At 46.2% G+C, this 16,482-nt stretch overlaps 10 non-coding genes across 10 annotated transcripts; all 10 read left to right on the top strand.

Annotated features, from left to right (window-relative positions):
• The first annotated feature begins 1,266 nt into the window (after positions 1-1,266).
• On the top strand, positions 1,267-1,457 carry LOC142288291 (U2 spliceosomal RNA). The gene has a single exon (XR_012749083.1). It is a non-coding gene; the product is annotated as a U2 spliceosomal RNA (small nuclear RNA).
• Positions 1,458-2,846: 1,389 nt separating this feature from the next.
• Positions 2,847-3,038, top strand: LOC142288335 (U2 spliceosomal RNA). The gene has a single exon (XR_012749125.1). It is a non-coding gene; the product is annotated as a U2 spliceosomal RNA (small nuclear RNA).
• Positions 3,039-4,427: 1,389 nt separating this feature from the next.
• Positions 4,428-4,618, top strand: LOC142288290 (U2 spliceosomal RNA). Its single transcript, XR_012749082.1, has one exon. It is a non-coding gene; the product is annotated as a U2 spliceosomal RNA (small nuclear RNA).
• Positions 4,619-6,005: 1,387 nt separating this feature from the next.
• On the top strand, positions 6,006-6,196 carry LOC142288288 (U2 spliceosomal RNA). The gene has a single exon (XR_012749081.1). It is a non-coding gene; the product is annotated as a U2 spliceosomal RNA (small nuclear RNA).
• Positions 6,197-7,583: 1,387 nt separating this feature from the next.
• Positions 7,584-7,774, top strand: LOC142288287 (U2 spliceosomal RNA). Its single transcript, XR_012749080.1, has one exon. It is a non-coding gene; the product is annotated as a U2 spliceosomal RNA (small nuclear RNA).
• Positions 7,775-9,161: 1,387 nt separating this feature from the next.
• Positions 9,162-9,352, top strand: LOC142288334 (U2 spliceosomal RNA). The gene has a single exon (XR_012749124.1). It is a non-coding gene; the product is annotated as a U2 spliceosomal RNA (small nuclear RNA).
• Positions 9,353-10,739: 1,387 nt separating this feature from the next.
• On the top strand, positions 10,740-10,930 carry LOC142288322 (U2 spliceosomal RNA). Its single transcript, XR_012749113.1, has one exon. It is a non-coding gene; the product is annotated as a U2 spliceosomal RNA (small nuclear RNA).
• Positions 10,931-12,317: 1,387 nt separating this feature from the next.
• LOC142288310 (U2 spliceosomal RNA) lies at positions 12,318-12,508 on the top strand. The gene has a single exon (XR_012749101.1). It is a non-coding gene; the product is annotated as a U2 spliceosomal RNA (small nuclear RNA).
• A 1,387-nt stretch (positions 12,509-13,895) lies between these two features.
• On the top strand, positions 13,896-14,086 carry LOC142288298 (U2 spliceosomal RNA). The gene has a single exon (XR_012749090.1). It is a non-coding gene; the product is annotated as a U2 spliceosomal RNA (small nuclear RNA).
• Positions 14,087-15,473: 1,387 nt separating this feature from the next.
• On the top strand, positions 15,474-15,664 carry LOC142288283 (U2 spliceosomal RNA). Its single transcript, XR_012749078.1, has one exon. It is a non-coding gene; the product is annotated as a U2 spliceosomal RNA (small nuclear RNA).
• The last annotated feature ends 818 nt before the right edge of the window (positions 15,665-16,482 follow it).

Raw genomic sequence — 16,482 nt, 5'->3', positions numbered from 1 at the left:
TTCCTCCTTTTGTTTTTTATCTTTCACACTTTTGACTTTCTTTATTCATCCAAATAGCAAACTCATCACCACTCAACCTGACCAACTCGGCTATGTCCCCGTGCTGCAGTTCTCTGTCTTATCTAGATCATTTGCAATTGAATGGAATAGATCCCTTTTGGACAAAGTGGATTCACCTGCTGCTGCAGTGACCACAGGTGTGATAACATCTAGAATTGGCATCTGGTGCGATCTCTCCGCTTCCACTCCAAAGAAAGTTACCTGTTTATTCCTATCATGCATTGGTTTTTGGGGTTTTCTTTGAGTAATGATGATCTCTTTAGTAGTCTGTTGGCGCCCTCTCCTGGAGGAATAGTTTGCTTGCTCTTGGACATTCTAAAAGAGAGGTCATGATAGACATTGAGCTTCTGAGCTCAATTGGGGACAGTCATGGGTGATGAATGTTTGCAACCTACTGCGAAGCCTCATACCGCAATATAAGGAACGTCAAATACTAAGAAAGGGCGGCCTATGAAAGAATTACTACTTTCAATAAGTACACTTAAACGGCTAATTGGGAATAGAAAAACTGTAAAAAGCCCTCTGAGAAAGCCCCCCTCTAACCTTTGATAGTAAGCTTTTCTGTAGTCTGCCTGTTGATGTATTTTCCGTTTGAACTGTGCACAACATGAAGAGACGGAACACTGGCGGCTTGTCACAATGCCCCCCGATGACATCACAATAGCGCTGCTGCCTAGAAAACAAGCTGCGCAGAAGAAGTTGTTCTTTGGGTGGGAGGGTGGGCTAGTGGAAGGAGGGGGCAATCTCTTTTTTTCCCGGGTGGTAGGGGGATGACAGGAGAAGGGAAGCGGGTGGTGAGAAAGGTACAGAGGGCAGGGTTTGGGGGCTGGGAAGGAAAGGGAAAAGATTAGGGTTTGGGGATGATGAAAGGGCTTTCTACGGGTAAGGATGGCAAAGGGTGGCAGTGACGGAAAGTCAGGCAACCTGTCCTGTCCGTCTTTTTGTATCGTGAATTGGAAAGACTGCAAGGGGGAGGGGAGTTGCTTGCGCCCTAAAGGAGGAGTTATTCAGATTCATTGCAGTGGGCGGCGGCTGCAAAACGCACCAGTCTTCTTGTTTTGGCTCTGCAAAGCAGCCTTTTCAAGGGTTGGCTTGGGTGACAAAATGTCTTGTGTAGGCGTGGGTTTGTCTCCCTCTCGCTCTCTCTCCCTAAGATGTGTCCGGCATAGGCCAGGGTGCCACTCGAGGCCCAAACCAATTCTGGTTATCGCTTCTCGGCCTTTTGGCTAAGATCAAGTGTAGTATCTGTTCTTATCAGTTTAATATCTGATACGTCCCCTATCTGGGGACCATATATTAAATGGATTTTTAGAACAGGGAGATGGAAAAAGAGCTTGCTCTGTCCACTCCACGCATTGACCTGGTATTGCAGTACCTCCAGGAACGGTGCACCCCTTCTTAACCCAGTTTCCAAAAGCAGAACTCAATTCACCTGATTCATATTAGCCCGATTTAATGAATTGGAAGAAAGCATACGTCTTCATATGCACCTCAATTTGGCCCATTCACTTTTCACACTTCCTCCTTTTGTTTTTTATCTTTCACACTTTTGACTTTCTTTATTCATCCAAATAGCAAACTCATCACCACTCAACCTGACCAACTCGGCTATGTCCCCGTGCTGCAGTTCTCTGTCTTATCTAGATCATTTGCAATTGAATGGAATAGATCCCTTTTGGACAAAGTGGATTCACCTGCTGCTGCAGTGACCACAGGTGTGATAACATCTAGAATTGGCATCTGGTGCGATCTCTCCGCTTCCACTCCAAAGAAAGTTACCTGTTTATTCCTATCATGCATTGGTTTTTGGGGTTTTCTTTGAGTAATGATGATCTCTTTAGTAGTCTGTTGGCGCCCTCTCCTGGAGGAATAGTTTGCTTGCTCTTGGACATTCTAAAAGAGAGGTCATGATAGACATTGAGCTTCTGAGCTCAATTGGGGACAGTCATGGGTGATGAATGTTTGCAACCTACTGCGAAGCCTCATACCGCAATATAAGGAACGTCAAATACTAAGAAAGGGCGGCCTATGAAAGAATTACTACTTTCAATAAGTACACTTAAACGGCTAATTGGGAATAGAAAAACTGTAAAAAGCCCTCTGAGAAAGCCCCCCCTCTAACCTTTGATAGTAAGCTTTTCTGTAGTCTGCCTGTTGATGTATTTTCCGTTTGAACTGTGCACAACATGAAGAGACGGAACACTGGGCGGCTTGTCACAATGCCCCCCGATGACATCACAATAGCGCTGCTGCCTAGAAAACAAGCTGCGCAGAAGAAGTTGTTCTTTGGGTGGGAGGGTGGGCTAGTGGAAGGAGGGGGCAATCTCTTTTTTTCCCGGGGTGGTAGGGGGATGACATGAGAAGGGAAGCGGGTGGTGAGAAAGGTACAGAGGGCAGGGTTTGGGGGCTGGGAAGGAAAGGGAAAAGATTAGGGTTTGGGGATGATGAAAGGGCTTTCTACGGGTAAGGATGGCAAAGGGTGGCAGTGACGGAAAGTCAGGCAACCTGTCCTGTCCGTCTTTTTGTATCGTGAATTGGAAAGACTGCAAGGGGGAGGGGAGTTGCTTGCGCCCTAAAGGAGGAGTTATTCAGATTCATTGCAGTGGCGGCGGCTGCAAAACGCACCATTCTTCTTGTTTTGGCTCTGCAAAAGCAGCCTTTTCAAGGGTTGGCTTGGGTGACAAAATGTCTTGTGTAGGCGTGGGTTTGTCTCCCTCTCGCTCTCTCTCCCTAAGATGTGTCCGCATAGGCCAGGGTGCCACTCGAGGCCCAAACCAATTCTGGTTATCGCTTCTCGGCCTTTTGGCTAAGATCAAGTGTAGTATCTGTTCTTATCAGTTTAATATCTGATACGTCCCCTATCTGGGGACCATATATTAAATGGATTTTTAGAACAGGGAGATGGAAAAAAGAGCTTGCTCTGTCCACTCCACGCATTGACCTGGTATTGCAGTACCTCCAGGAACGGTGCACCCCTTCTTAACCCAGTTTCCAAAAGCAGAACTCAATTCACCTGATTCATATTAGCCCGATTTAATGAATTGGAAGGAAAGCATACGTCTTCATATGCACCTCAATTTGGCCATTCACTTTTCACACTTCCTCCTTTTGTTTTTTATCTTTCACACTTTTGACTTTCTTTATTCATCCAAATAGCAAACTCATCACCACTCAACCTGACCAACTCGGCTATGTCCCCGTGCTGCAGTTCTCTGTCTTATCTAGATCATTTGCAATTGAATGGAATAGATCCCTTTTGGACAAAGTGGATTCACCTGCTGCTGCAGTGACCACAGGTGTGATAACATCTAGAATTGGCATCTGGTGCGATCTCTCCGCTTCCACTCCAAAGAAAGTTACCTGTTTATTCCTATCATGCATTGGTTTTTGGGGTTTTCTTTGAGTAATGATGATCTCTTTAGTAGTCTGTTGGCGCCCTCTCCTGGAGGAATAGTTTGCTTGCTCTTGGACATTCTAAAAGAGAGGTCATGATAGACATTGAGCTTCTGAGCTCAATTGGGGACAGTCATGGGTGATGAATGTTTGCAACCTACTGCGAAGCCTCATACCGCAATATAAGGAACGTCAAATACTAAGAAAGGGCGGCCTATGAAAGAATTACTACTTTCAATAAGTACACTTAAACGGCTAATTGGGAATAGAAAAACTGTAAAAAGCCCTCTGAGAAAGCCCCCCTCTTACCTTTGATAGTAAGCTTTTCTGTAGTCTGCCTGTTGATGTATTTTCCCGTTTGAACTGTGCACACATGAAGAGACGGAACACTGGCGGCTTGTCACAATGCCCCCCCGATGACATCACAATAGCGCTGCTGCCTAGAAAACAAGCTGCGCAGAAGAAGTTGTTCTTTGGGTGGGAGGGTGGGCTAGTGGAAGGAGGGGGCAATCTCTTTTTTTCCCGGGTGGTAGGGGGATGACAGGAGAAGGGAAGCGGGTGGTGAGAAAGGTACAGAGGGCAGGGTTTGGGGGCTGGGAAGGAAAGGGAAAAGATTAGGGTTTGGGGATGATGAAAGGGCTTTCTACGGGTAAGGATGGCAAAGGGTGGCAGTGACGGAAAGTCAGGCAACCTGTCCTGTCCGTCTTTTTGTATCGTGAATTGGAAAGACTGCAAGGGGGAGGGGAGTTGCTTGCGCCCTAAAGGGAGGAGTTATTCAGATTCATTGCAGTGGGCGGCGGCTGCAAAACGCACCATTCTTCTTGTTTTGGCTCTGCAAAGCAGCCTTTTCAAGGGTTGGCTTGGGTGACAAAATGTCTTGTGTAGGCGTGGGTTTGTCTCCCTCTCGCTCTCTCTCCCTAAGATGTGTCCGGCATAGGCCAGGGTGCCACTCGAGGCCCAAACCAATTCTGGTTATCGCTTCTCGGCCTTTTGGCTAAGATCAAGTGTAGTATCTGTTCTTATCAGTTTAATATCTGATACGTCCCCTATCTGGGGACCATATATTAAATGGATTTTTAGAACAGGGAGATGGAAAAAGAGCTTGCTCTGTCCACTCCACGCATTGACCTGGTATTGCAGTACCTCCAGGAACGGTGCACCCCTTCTTAACCCAGTTTCCAAAAGCAGAACTCAATTCACCTGATTCATATTAGCCCGATTTAATGAATTGGAAGAAAGCATACGTCTTCATATGCACCTCAATTTGGCCCATTCACTTTTCACACTTCCTCCTTTTGTTTTTTATCTTTCACACTTTTGACTTTCTTTATTCATCCAAATAGCAAACTCATCACCACTCAACCTGACCAACTCGGCTATGTCCCCGTGCTGCAGTTCTCTGTCTTATCTAGATCATTTGCAATTGAATGGAATAGATCCCTTTTGGACAAAGTGGATTCACCTGCTGCTGCAGTGACCACAGGTGTGATAACATCTAGAATTGGCATCTGGTGCGATCTCTCCGCTTCCACTCCAAAGAAAGTTACCTGTTTATTCCTATCATGCATTGGTTTTTGGGGTTTTATTTGAGTAATGATGATCTCTTTAGTAGTCTGTTGGCGCCCTCTCCTGGAGGAATAGTTTGCTTGCTCTTGGACATTCTAAAAGAGAGGTCATGATAGACATTGAGCTTCTGAGCTCAATTGGGGACAGTCATGGGTGATGAATGTTTGCAACCTACTGCGAAGCCTCATACCGCAATATAAGGAACGTCAAATACTAAGAAAGGGCGGCCTATGAAAGAATTACTACTTTCAATAAGTACACTTAAACGGCTAATTGGGAATAGAAAAACTGTAAAAAGCCCTCTGAGAAAGCCCCCCTCTAACCTTTGATAGTAAGCTTTTCTGTAGTCTGCCTGTTGATGTATTTTCCGTTTGAACTGTGCACAACATGAAGAGACGGAACACTGGCGGCTTGTCACAATGCCCCCCGATGACATCACAATAGCGCTGCTGCCTAGAAAACAAGCTGCGCAGAAGAAGTTGTTCTTTGGGTGGGAGGGTGGGCTAGTGGAAGGAGGGGGCAATCTCTTTTTTTCCCGGGTGGTAGGGGGATGACAGGAGAAGGGAAGCGGGTGGTGAGAAAGGTACAGAGGGCAGGGTTTGGGGGCTGGGAAGGAAAGGGAAAAGATTAGGGTTTGGGGATGATGAAAGGGCTTTCTACGGGTAAGGATGGCAAAGGGTGGCAGTGACGGAAAGTCAGGCAACCTGTCCTGTCCGTCTTTTTGTATCGTGAATTGGAAAGACTGCAAGGGGGAGGGGAGTTGCTTGCGCCCTAAAGGAGGAGTTATTCAGATTCATTGCAGTGGGCGGCGGCTGCAAAACGCACCATTCTTCTTGTTTTGGCTCTGCAAAGCAGCCTTTTCAAGGGTTGGCTTGGGTGACAAAATGTCTTGTGTAGGCGTGGGTTTGTCTCCCTCTCGCTCTCTCTCCCTAAGATGTGTCCGGCATAGGCCAGGGTGCCACTCGAGGCCCAAACCAATTCTGGTTATCGCTTCTCGGCCTTTTGGCTAAGATCAAGTGTAGTATCTGTTCTTATCAGTTTAATATCTGATACGTCCCCTATCTGGGGACCATATATTAAATGGATTTTTAGAACAGGGAGATGGAAAAAGAGCTTGCTCTGTCCACTCCACGCATTGACCTGGTATTGCAGTACCTCCAGGAACGGTGCACCCCTTCTTAACCCAGTTTCCAAAAGCAGAACTCAATTCACCTGATTCATATTAGCCCGATTTAATGAATTGGAAGAAAGCATACGTCTTCATATGCACCTCAATTTGGCCCATCCACTTTTCACACTTCCTCCTTTTGTTTTTTATCTTTCACACTTTTGACTTTCTTTATTCATCCAAATAGCAAACTCATCACCACTCAACCTGACCAACTCGGCTATGTCCCCGTGCTGCAGTTCTCTGTCTTATCTAGATCATTTGCAATTGAATGGAATAGATCCCTTTTGGACAAAGTGGATTCACCTGCTGCTGCAGTGACCACAGGTGTGATAACATCTAGAATTGGCATCTGGTGCGATCTCTCCGCTTCCACTCCAAAGAAAGTTACCTGTTTATTCCTATCATGCATTGGTTTTTGGGGTTTTCTTTGAGTAATGATGATCTCTTTAGTAGTCTGTTGGCGCCCTCTCCTGGAGGAATAGTTTGCTTGCTCTTGGACATTCTAAAAGAGAGGTCATGATAGACATTGAGCTTCTGAGCTCAATTGGGGACAGTCATGGGTGATGAATGTTTGCAACCTACTGCGAAGCCTCATACCGCAATATAAGGAACGTCAAATACTAAGAAAGGGCGGCCTATGAAAGAATTACTACTTTCAATAAGTACACTTAAACGGCTAATTGGGAATAGAAAAACTGTAAAAAGCCCTCTGAGAAAGCCCCCCTCTAACCTTTGATAGTAAGCTTTTCTGTAGTCTGCCTGTTGATGTATTTTCCGTTTGAACTGTGCACAACATGAAGAGACGGAACACTGGCGGCTTGTCACAATGCCCCCCGATGACATCACAATAGCGCTGCTGCCTAGAAAACAAGCTGCGCAGAAGAAGTTGTTCTTTGGGTGGGAGGGTGGGCTAGTGGAAGGAGGGGGCAATCTCTTTTTTTCCCGGGTGGTAGGGGGATGACAGGAGAAGGGAAGCGGGTGGTGAGAAAGGTACAGAGGGCAGGGTTTGGGGGCTGGGAAGGAAAGGGAAAAGATTAGGGTTTGGGGATGATGAAAGGGCTTTCTACGGGTAAGGATGGCAAAGGGTGGCAGTGACGGAAAGTCAGGCAACCTGTCCTGTCCGTCTTTTTGTATCGTGAATTGGAAAGACTGCAAGGGGGAGGGGAGTTGCTTGCGCCCTAAAGGAGGAGTTATTCAGATTCATTGCAGTGGGCGGCGGCTGCAAAACGCACCATTCTTCTTGTTTTGGCTCTGCAAAGCAGCCTTTTCAAGGGTTGGCTTGGGTGACAAAATGTCTTGTGTAGGCGTGGGTTTGTCTCCCTCTCGCTCTCTCTCCCTAAGATGTGTCCGGCATAGGCCAGGGTGCCACTCGAGGCCCAAACCAATTCTGGTTATCGCTTCTCGGCCTTTTGGCTAAGATCAAGTGTAGTATCTGTTCTTATCAGTTTAATATCTGATACGTCCCCTATCTGGGGACCATATATTAAATGGATTTTTAGAACAGGGAGATGGAAAAAGAGCTTGCTCTGTCCACTCCACGCATTGACCTGGTATTGCAGTACCTCCAGGAACGGTGCACCCCTTCTTAACCCAGTTTCCAAAAGCAGAACTCAATTCACCTGATTCATATTAGCCCGATTTAATGAATTGGAAGAAAGCATACGTCTTCATATGCACCTCAATTTGGCCCATTCACTTTTCACACTTCCTCCTTTTGTTTTTTATCTTTCACACTTTTGACTTTCTTTATTCATCCAAATAGCAAACTCATCACCACTCAACCTGACCAACTCGGCTATGTCCCCGTGCTGCAGTTCTCTGTCTTATCTAGATCATTTGCAATTGAATGGAATAGATCCCTTTTGGACAAAGTGGATTCACCTGCTGCTGCAGTGACCACAGGTGTGATAACATCTAGAATTGGCATCTGGTGCGATCTCTCCGCTTCCACTCCAAAGAAAGTTACCTGTTTATTCCTATCATGCATTGGTTTTTGGGGTTTTCTTTGAGTAATGATGATCTCTTTAGTAGTCTGTTGGCGCCCTCTCCTGGAGGAATAGTTTGCTTGCTCTTGGACATTCTAAAAGAGAGGTCATGATAGACATTGAGCTTCTGAGCTCAATTGGGGACAGTCATGGGTGATGAATGTTTGCAACCTACTGCGAAGCCTCATACCGCAATATAAGGAACGTCAAATACTAAGAAAGGGCGGCCTATGAAAGAATTACTACTTTCAATAAGTACACTTAAACGGCTAATTGGGAATAGAAAAACTGTAAAAAGCCCTCTGAGAAAGCCCCCCTCTAACCTTTGATAGTAAGCTTTTCTGTAGTCTGCCTGTTGATGTATTTTCCGTTTGAACTGTGCACAACATGAAGAGACGGAACACTGGCGGCTTGTCACAATGCCCCCCGATGACATCACAATAGCGCTGCTGCCTAGAAAACAAGCTGCGCAGAAGAAGTTGTTCTTTGGGTGGGAGGGTGGGCTAGTGGAAGGAGGGGGCAATCTCTTTTTTTCCCGGGTGGTAGGGGGATGACAGGAGAAGGGAAGCGGGTGGTGAGAAAGGTACAGAGGGCAGGGTTTGGGGGCTGGGAAGGAAAGGGAAAAGATTAGGGTTTGGGGATGATGAAAGGGCTTTCTACGGGTAAGGATGGCAAAGGGTGGCAGTGACGGAAAGTCAGGCAACCTGTCCTGTCCGTCTTTTTGTATCGTGAATTGGAAAGACTGCAAGGGGGAGGGGAGTTGCTTGCGCCCTAAAGGAGGAGTTATTCAGATTCATTGCAGTGGGCGGCGGCTGCAAAACGCACCATTCTTCTTGTTTTGGCTCTGCAAAGCAGCCTTTTCAAGGGTTGGCTTGGGTGACAAAATGTCTTGTGTAGGCGTGGGTTTGTCTCCCTCTCGCTCTCTCTCCCTAAGATGTGTCCGGCATAGGCCAGGGTGCCACTCGAGGCCCAAACCAATTCTGGTTATCGCTTCTCGGCCTTTTGGCTAAGATCAAGTGTAGTATCTGTTCTTATCAGTTTAATATCTGATACGTCCCCTATCTGGGGACCATATATTAAATGGATTTTTAGAACAGGGAGATGGAAAAAGAGCTTGCTCTGTCCACTCCACGCATTGACCTGGTATTGCAGTACCTCCAGGAACGGTGCACCCCTTCTTAACCCAGTTTCCAAAAGCAGAACTCAATTCACCTGATTCATATTAGCCCGATTTAATGAATTGGAAGAAAGCATACGTCTTCATATGCACCTCAATTTGGCCCATTCACTTTTCACACTTCCTCCTTTTGTTTTTTATCTTTCACACTTTTGACTTTCTTTATTCATCCAAATAGCAAACTCATCACCACTCAACCTGACCAACTCGGCTATGTCCCCGTGCTGCAGTTCTCTGTCTTATCTAGATCATTTGCAATTGAATGGAATAGATCCCTTTTGGACAAAGTGGATTCACCTGCTGCTGCAGTGACCACAGGTGTGATAACATCTAGAATTGGCATCTGGTGCGATCTCTCCGCTTCCACTCCAAAGAAAGTTACCTGTTTATTCCTATCATGCATTGGTTTTTGGGGTTTTCTTTGAGTAATGATGATCTCTTTAGTAGTCTGTTGGCGCCCTCTCCTGGAGGAATAGTTTGCTTGCTCTTGGACATTCTAAAAGAGAGGTCATGATAGACATTGAGCTTCTGAGCTCAATTGGGGACAGTCATGGGTGATGAATGTTTGCAACCTACTGCGAAGCCTCATACCGCAATATAAGGAACGTCAAATACTAAGAAAGGGCGGCCTATGAAAGAATTACTACTTTCAATAAGTACACTTAAACGGCTAATTGGGAATAGAAAAACTGTAAAAAGCCCTCTGAGAAAGCCCCCCTCTAACCTTTGATAGTAAGCTTTTCTGTAGTCTGCCTGTTGATGTATTTTCCGTTTGAACTGTGCACAACATGAAGAGACGGAACACTGGCGGCTTGTCACAATGCCCCCCGATGACATCACAATAGCGCTGCTGCCTAGAAAACAAGCTGCGCAGAAGAAGTTGTTCTTTGGGTGGGAGGGTGGGCTAGTGGAAGGAGGGGGCAATCTCTTTTTTTCCCGGGTGGTAGGGGGATGACAGGAGAAGGGAAGCGGGTGGTGAGAAAGGTACAGAGGGCAGGGTTTGGGGGCTGGGAAGGAAAGGGAAAAGATTAGGGTTTGGGGATGATGAAAGGGCTTTCTACGGGTAAGGATGGCAAAGGGTGGCAGTGACGGAAAGTCAGGCAACCTGTCCTGTCCGTCTTTTTGTATCGTGAATTGGAAAGACTGCAAGGGGGAGGGGAGTTGCTTGCGCCCTAAAGGAGGAGTTATTCAGATTCATTGCAGTGGGCGGCGGCTGCAAAACGCACCATTCTTCTTGTTTTGGCTCTGCAAAGCAGCCTTTTCAAGGGTTGGCTTGGGTGACAAAATGTCTTGTGTAGGCGTGGGTTTGTCTCCCTCTCGCTCTCTCTCCCTAAGATGTGTCCGGCATAGGCCAGGGTGCCACTCGAGGCCCAAACCAATTCTGGTTATCGCTTCTCGGCCTTTTGGCTAAGATCAAGTGTAGTATCTGTTCTTATCAGTTTAATATCTGATACGTCCCCTATCTGGGGACCATATATTAAATGGATTTTTAGAACAGGGAGATGGAAAAAGAGCTTGCTCTGTCCACTCCACGCATTGACCTGGTATTGCAGTACCTCCAGGAACGGTGCACCCCTTCTTAACCCAGTTTCCAAAAGCAGAACTCAATTCACCTGATTCATATTAGCCCGATTTAATGAATTGGAAGAAAGCATACGTCTTCATATGCACCTCAATTTGGCCCATTCACTTTTCACACTTCCTCCTTTTGTTTTTTATCTTTCACACTTTTGACTTTCTTTATTCATCCAAATAGCAAACTCATCACCACTCAACCTGACCAACTCGGCTATGTCCCCGTGCTGCAGTTCTCTGTCTTATCTAGATCATTTGCAATTGAATGGAATAGATCCCTTTTGGACAAAGTGGATTCACCTGCTGCTGCAGTGACCACAGGTGTGATAACATCTAGAATTGGCATCTGGTGCGATCTCTCCGCTTCCACTCCAAAGAAAGTTACCTGTTTATTCCTATCATGCATTGGTTTTTGGGGTTTTCTTTGAGTAATGATGATCTCTTTAGTAGTCTGTTGGCGCCCTCTCCTGGAGGAATAGTTTGCTTGCTCTTGGACATTCTAAAAGAGAGGTCATGATAGACATTGAGCTTCTGAGCTCAATTGGGGACAGTCATGGGTGATGAATGTTTGCAACCTACTGCGAAGCCTCATACCGCAATATAAGGAACGTCAAATACTAAGAAAGGGCGGCCTATGAAAGAATTACTACTTTCAATAAGTACACTTAAACGGCTAATTGGGAATAGAAAAACTGTAAAAAGCCCTCTGAGAAAGCCCCCCTCTAACCTTTGATAGTAAGCTTTTCTGTAGTCTGCCTGTTGATGTATTTTCCGTTTGAACTGTGCACAACATGAAGAGACGGAACACTGGCGGCTTGTCACAATGCCCCCCGATGACATCACAATAGCGCTGCTGCCTAGAAAACAAGCTGCGCAGAAGAAGTTGTTCTTTGGGTGGGAGGGTGGGCTAGTGGAAGGAGGGGGCAATCTCTTTTTTTCCCGGGTGGTAGGGGGATGACAGGAGAAGGGAAGCGGGTGGTGAGAAAGGTACAGAGGGCAGGGTTTGGGGGCTGGGAAGGAAAGGGAAAAGATTAGGGTTTGGGGATGATGAAAGGGCTTTCTACGGGTAAGGATGGCAAAGGGTGGCAGTGACGGAAAGTCAGGCAACCTGTCCTGTCCGTCTTTTTGTATCGTGAATTGGAAAGACTGCAAGGGGGAGGGGAGTTGCTTGCGCCCTAAAGGAGGAGTTATTCAGATTCATTGCAGTGGGCGGCGGCTGCAAAACGCACCATTCTTCTTGTTTTGGCTCTGCAAAGCAGCCTTTTCAAGGGTTGGCTTGGGTGACAAAATGTCTTGTGTAGGCGTGGGTTTGTCTCCCTCTCGCTCTCTCTCCCTAAGATGTGTCCGGCATAGGCCAGGGTGCCACTCGAGGCCCAAACCAATTCTGGTTATCGCTTCTCGGCCTTTTGGCTAAGATCAAGTGTAGTATCTGTTCTTATCAGTTTAATATCTGATACGTCCCCTATCTGGGGACCATATATTAAATGGATTTTTAGAACAGGGAGATGGAAAAAGAGCTTGCTCTGTCCACTCCACGCATTGACCTGGTATTGCAGTACCTCCAGGAACGGTGCACCCCTTCTTAACCCAGTTTCCAAAAGCAGAACTCAATTCACCTGATTCATATTAGCCCGATTTAATGAATTGGAAGAAAGCATACGTCTTCATATGCACCTCAATTTGGCCCATTCACTTTTCACACTTCCTCCTTTTGTTTTTTATCTTTCACACTTTTGACTTTCTTTATTCATCCAAATAGCAAACTCATCACCACTCAACCTGACCAACTCGGCTATGTCCCCGTGCTGCAGTTCTCTGTCTTATCTAGATCATTTGCAATTGAATGGAATAGATCCCTTTTGGACAAAGTGGATTCACCTGCTGCTGCAGTGACCACAGGTGTGATAACATCTAGAATTGGCATCTGGTGCGATCTCTCCGCTTCCACTCCAAAGAAAGTTACCTGTTTATTCCTATCATGCATTGGTTTTTGGGGTTTTCTTTGAGTAATGATGATCTCTTTAGTAGTCTGTTGGCGCCCTCTCCTGGAGGAATAGTTTGCTTGCTCTTGGACATTCTAAAAGAGAGGTCATGATAGACATTGAGCTTCTGAGCTCAATTGGGGACAGTCATGGGTGATGAATGTTTGCAACCTACTGCGAAGCCTCATACCGCAATATAAGGAACGTCAAATACTAAGAAAGGGCGGCCTATGAAAGAATTACTACTTTCAATAAGTACACTTAAACGGCTAATTGGGAATAGAAAAACTGTAAAAAGCCCTCTGAGAAAGCCCCCCTCTAACCTTTGATAGTAAGCTTTTCTGTAGTCTGCCTGTTGATGTATTTTCCGTTTGAACTGTGCACAACATGAAGAGACGGAACACTGGCGGCTTGTCACAATGCCCCCCGATGACATCACAATAGCGCTGCTGCCTAGAAAACAAGCTGCGCAGAAGAAGTTGTTCTTTGGGTGGGAGGGTGGGCTAGTGGAAGGAGGGGGCAATCTCTTTTTTTCCCGGGTGGTAGGGGGATGACAGGAGAAGGGAAGCGGGTGGTGAGAAAGGTACAGAGGGCAGGGTTTGGGGGCTGGGAAGGAAAGGGAAAAGATTAGGGTTTGGGGATGATGAAAGGGCTTTCTACGGGTAAGGATGGCAAAGGGTGGCAGTGACGGAAAGTCAGGCAACCTGTCCTGTCCGTCTTTTTGTATCGTGAATTGGAAAGACTGCAAGGGGGAGGGGAGTTGCTTGCGCCCTAAAGGAGGAGTTATTCAGATTCATTGCAGTGGGCGGCGGCTGCAAAACGCACCATTCTTCTTGTTTTGGCTCTGCAAAGCAGCCTTTTCAAGGGTTGGCTTGGGTGACAAAATGTCTTGTGTAGGCGTGGGTTTGTCTCCCTCTCGCTCTCTCTCCCTAAGATGTGTCCGGCATAGGCCAGGGTGCCACTCGAGGCCCAAACCAATTCTGGTTATCGCTTCTCGGCCTTTTGGCTAAGATCAAGTGTAGTATCTGTTCTTATCAGTTTAATATCTGATACGTCCCCTATCTGGGGACCATATATTAAATGGATTTTTAGAACAGGGAGATGGAAAAAGAGCTTGCTCTGTCCACTCCACGCATTGACCTGGTATTGCAGTACCTCCAGGAACGGTGCACCCCTTCTTAACCCAGTTTCCAAAAGCAGAACTCAATTCACCTGATTCATATTAGCCCGATTTAATGAATTGGAAGAAAGCATACGTCTTCATATGCACCTCAATTTGGCCCATTCACTTTTCACACTTCCTCCTTTTGTTTTTTATCTTTCACACTTTTGACTTTCTTTATTCATCCAAATAGCAAACTCATCACCACTCAACCTGACCAACTCGGCTATGTCCCCGTGCTGCAGTTCTCTGTCTTATCTAGATCATTTGCAATTGAATGGAATAGATCCCTTTTGGACAAAGTGGATTCACCTGCTGCTGCAGTGACCACAGGTGTGATAACATCTAGAATTGGCATCTGGTGCGATCTCTCCGCTTCCACTCCAAAGAAAGTTACCTGTTTATTCCTATCATGCATTGGTTTTTGGGGTTTTCTTTGAGTAATGATGATCTCTTTAGTAGTCTGTTGGCGCCCTCTCCTGGAGGAATAGTTTGCTTGCTCTTGGACATTCTAAAAGAGAGGTCATGATAGACATTGAGCTTCTGAGCTCAATTGGGGACAGTCATGGGTGATGAATGTTTGCAACCTACTGCGAAGCCTCATACCGCAATATAAGGAACGTCAAATACTAAGAAAGGGCGGCCTATGAAAGAATTACTACTTTCAATAAGTACACTTAAACGGCTAATTGGGAATAGAAAAACTGTAAAAAGCCCTCTGAGAAAGCCCCCCTCTAACCTTTGATAGTAAGCTTTTCTGTAGTCTGCCTGTTGATGTATTTTCCGTTTGAACTGTGCACAACATGAAGAGACGGAACACTGGCGGCTTGTCACAATGCCCCCCGATGACATCACAATAGCGCTGCTGCCTAGAAAACAAGCTGCGCAGAAGAAGTTGTTCTTTGGGTGGGAGGGTGGGCTAGTGGAAGGAGGGGGCAATCTCTTTTTTTCCCGGGTGGTAGGGGGATGACAGGAGAAGGGAAGCGGGTGGTGAGAAAGGTACAGAGGGCAGGGTTTGGGGGCTGGGAAGGAAAGGGAAAAGATTAGGGTTTGGGGATGATGAAAGGGCTTTCTACGGGTAAGGATGGCAAAGGGTGGCAGTGACGGAAAGTCAGGCAACCTGTCCTGTCCGTCTTTTTGTATCGTGAATTGGAAAGACTGCAAGGGGGAGGGGAGTTGCTTGCGCCCTAAAGGAGGAGTTATTCAGATTCATTGCAGTGGGCGGCGGCTGCAAAACGCACCATTCTTCTTGTTTTGGCTCTGCAAAGCAGCCTTTTCAAGGGTTGGCTTGGGTGACAAAATGTCTTGTGTAGGCGTGGGTTTGTCTCCCTCTCGCTCTCTCTCCCTAAGATGTGTCCGGCATAGGCCAGGGTGCCACTCGAGGCCCAAACCAATTCTGGTTATCGCTTCTCGGCCTTTTGGCTAAGATCAAGTGTAGTATCTGTTCTTATCAGTTTAATATCTGATACGTCCCCTATCTGGGGACCATATATTAAATGGATTTTTAGAACAGGGAGATGGAAAAAGAGCTTGCTCTGTCCACTCCACGCATTGACCTGGTATTGCAGTACCTCCAGGAACGGTGCACCCCTTCTTAACCCAGTTTCCAAAAGCAGAACTCAATTCACCTGATTCATATTAGCCCGATTTAATGAATTGGAAGAAAGCATACGTCTTCATATGCACCTCAATTTGGCCCATTCACTTTTCACACTTCCTCCTTTTGTTTTTTATCTTTCACACTTTTGACTTTCTTTATTCATCCAAATAGCAAACTCATCACCACTCAACCTGACCAACTCGGCTATGTCCCCGTGCTGCAGTTCTCTGTCTTATCTAGATCATTTGCAATTGAATGGAATAGATCCCTTTTGGACAAAGTGGATTCACCTGCTGCTGCAGTGACCACAGGTGTGATAACATCTAGAATTGGCATCTGGTGCGATCTCTCCGCTTCCACTCCAAAGAAAGTTACCTGTTTATTCCTATCATGCATTGGTTTTTGGGGTTTTCTTTGAGTAATGATGATCTCTTTAGTAGTCTGTTGGCGCCCTCTCCTGGAGGAATAGTTTGCTTGCTCTTGGACATTCTAAAAGAGAGGTCATGATAGACATTGAGCTTCTGAGCTCAATTGGGGACAGTCATGGGTGATGAATGTTTGCAACCTACTGCGAAGCCTCATACCGCAATATAAGGAACGTCAAATACTAAGAAAGGGCGGCCTATGAAAGAATTACTACTTTCAATAAGTACACTTAAACGGCTAATTGGGAATAGAAAAACTGTAAAAAGCCCTCTGAGAAAGCCCCCCTCTAACCTTTGATAGTAAGCTTTTCTGTAGTCTGCCTGTTGATGTATTTTCCGTTTGAACTGTGCACAACATGAAGAGACGGAACACTGGCGGCTTGTCA

The sequence above is a fragment of the Anomaloglossus baeobatrachus genome, unplaced genomic scaffold (assembly GCF_048569485.1).
Source record: "Anomaloglossus baeobatrachus isolate aAnoBae1 unplaced genomic scaffold, aAnoBae1.hap1 Scaffold_812, whole genome shotgun sequence".
In the NCBI taxonomy this organism is placed as follows: domain Eukaryota; kingdom Metazoa; phylum Chordata; class Amphibia; order Anura; family Aromobatidae; genus Anomaloglossus; species Anomaloglossus baeobatrachus.
Note: the sequence above shows the minus strand (reverse complement) of the source record. Positions and strands in the feature narration are given on the sequence as shown.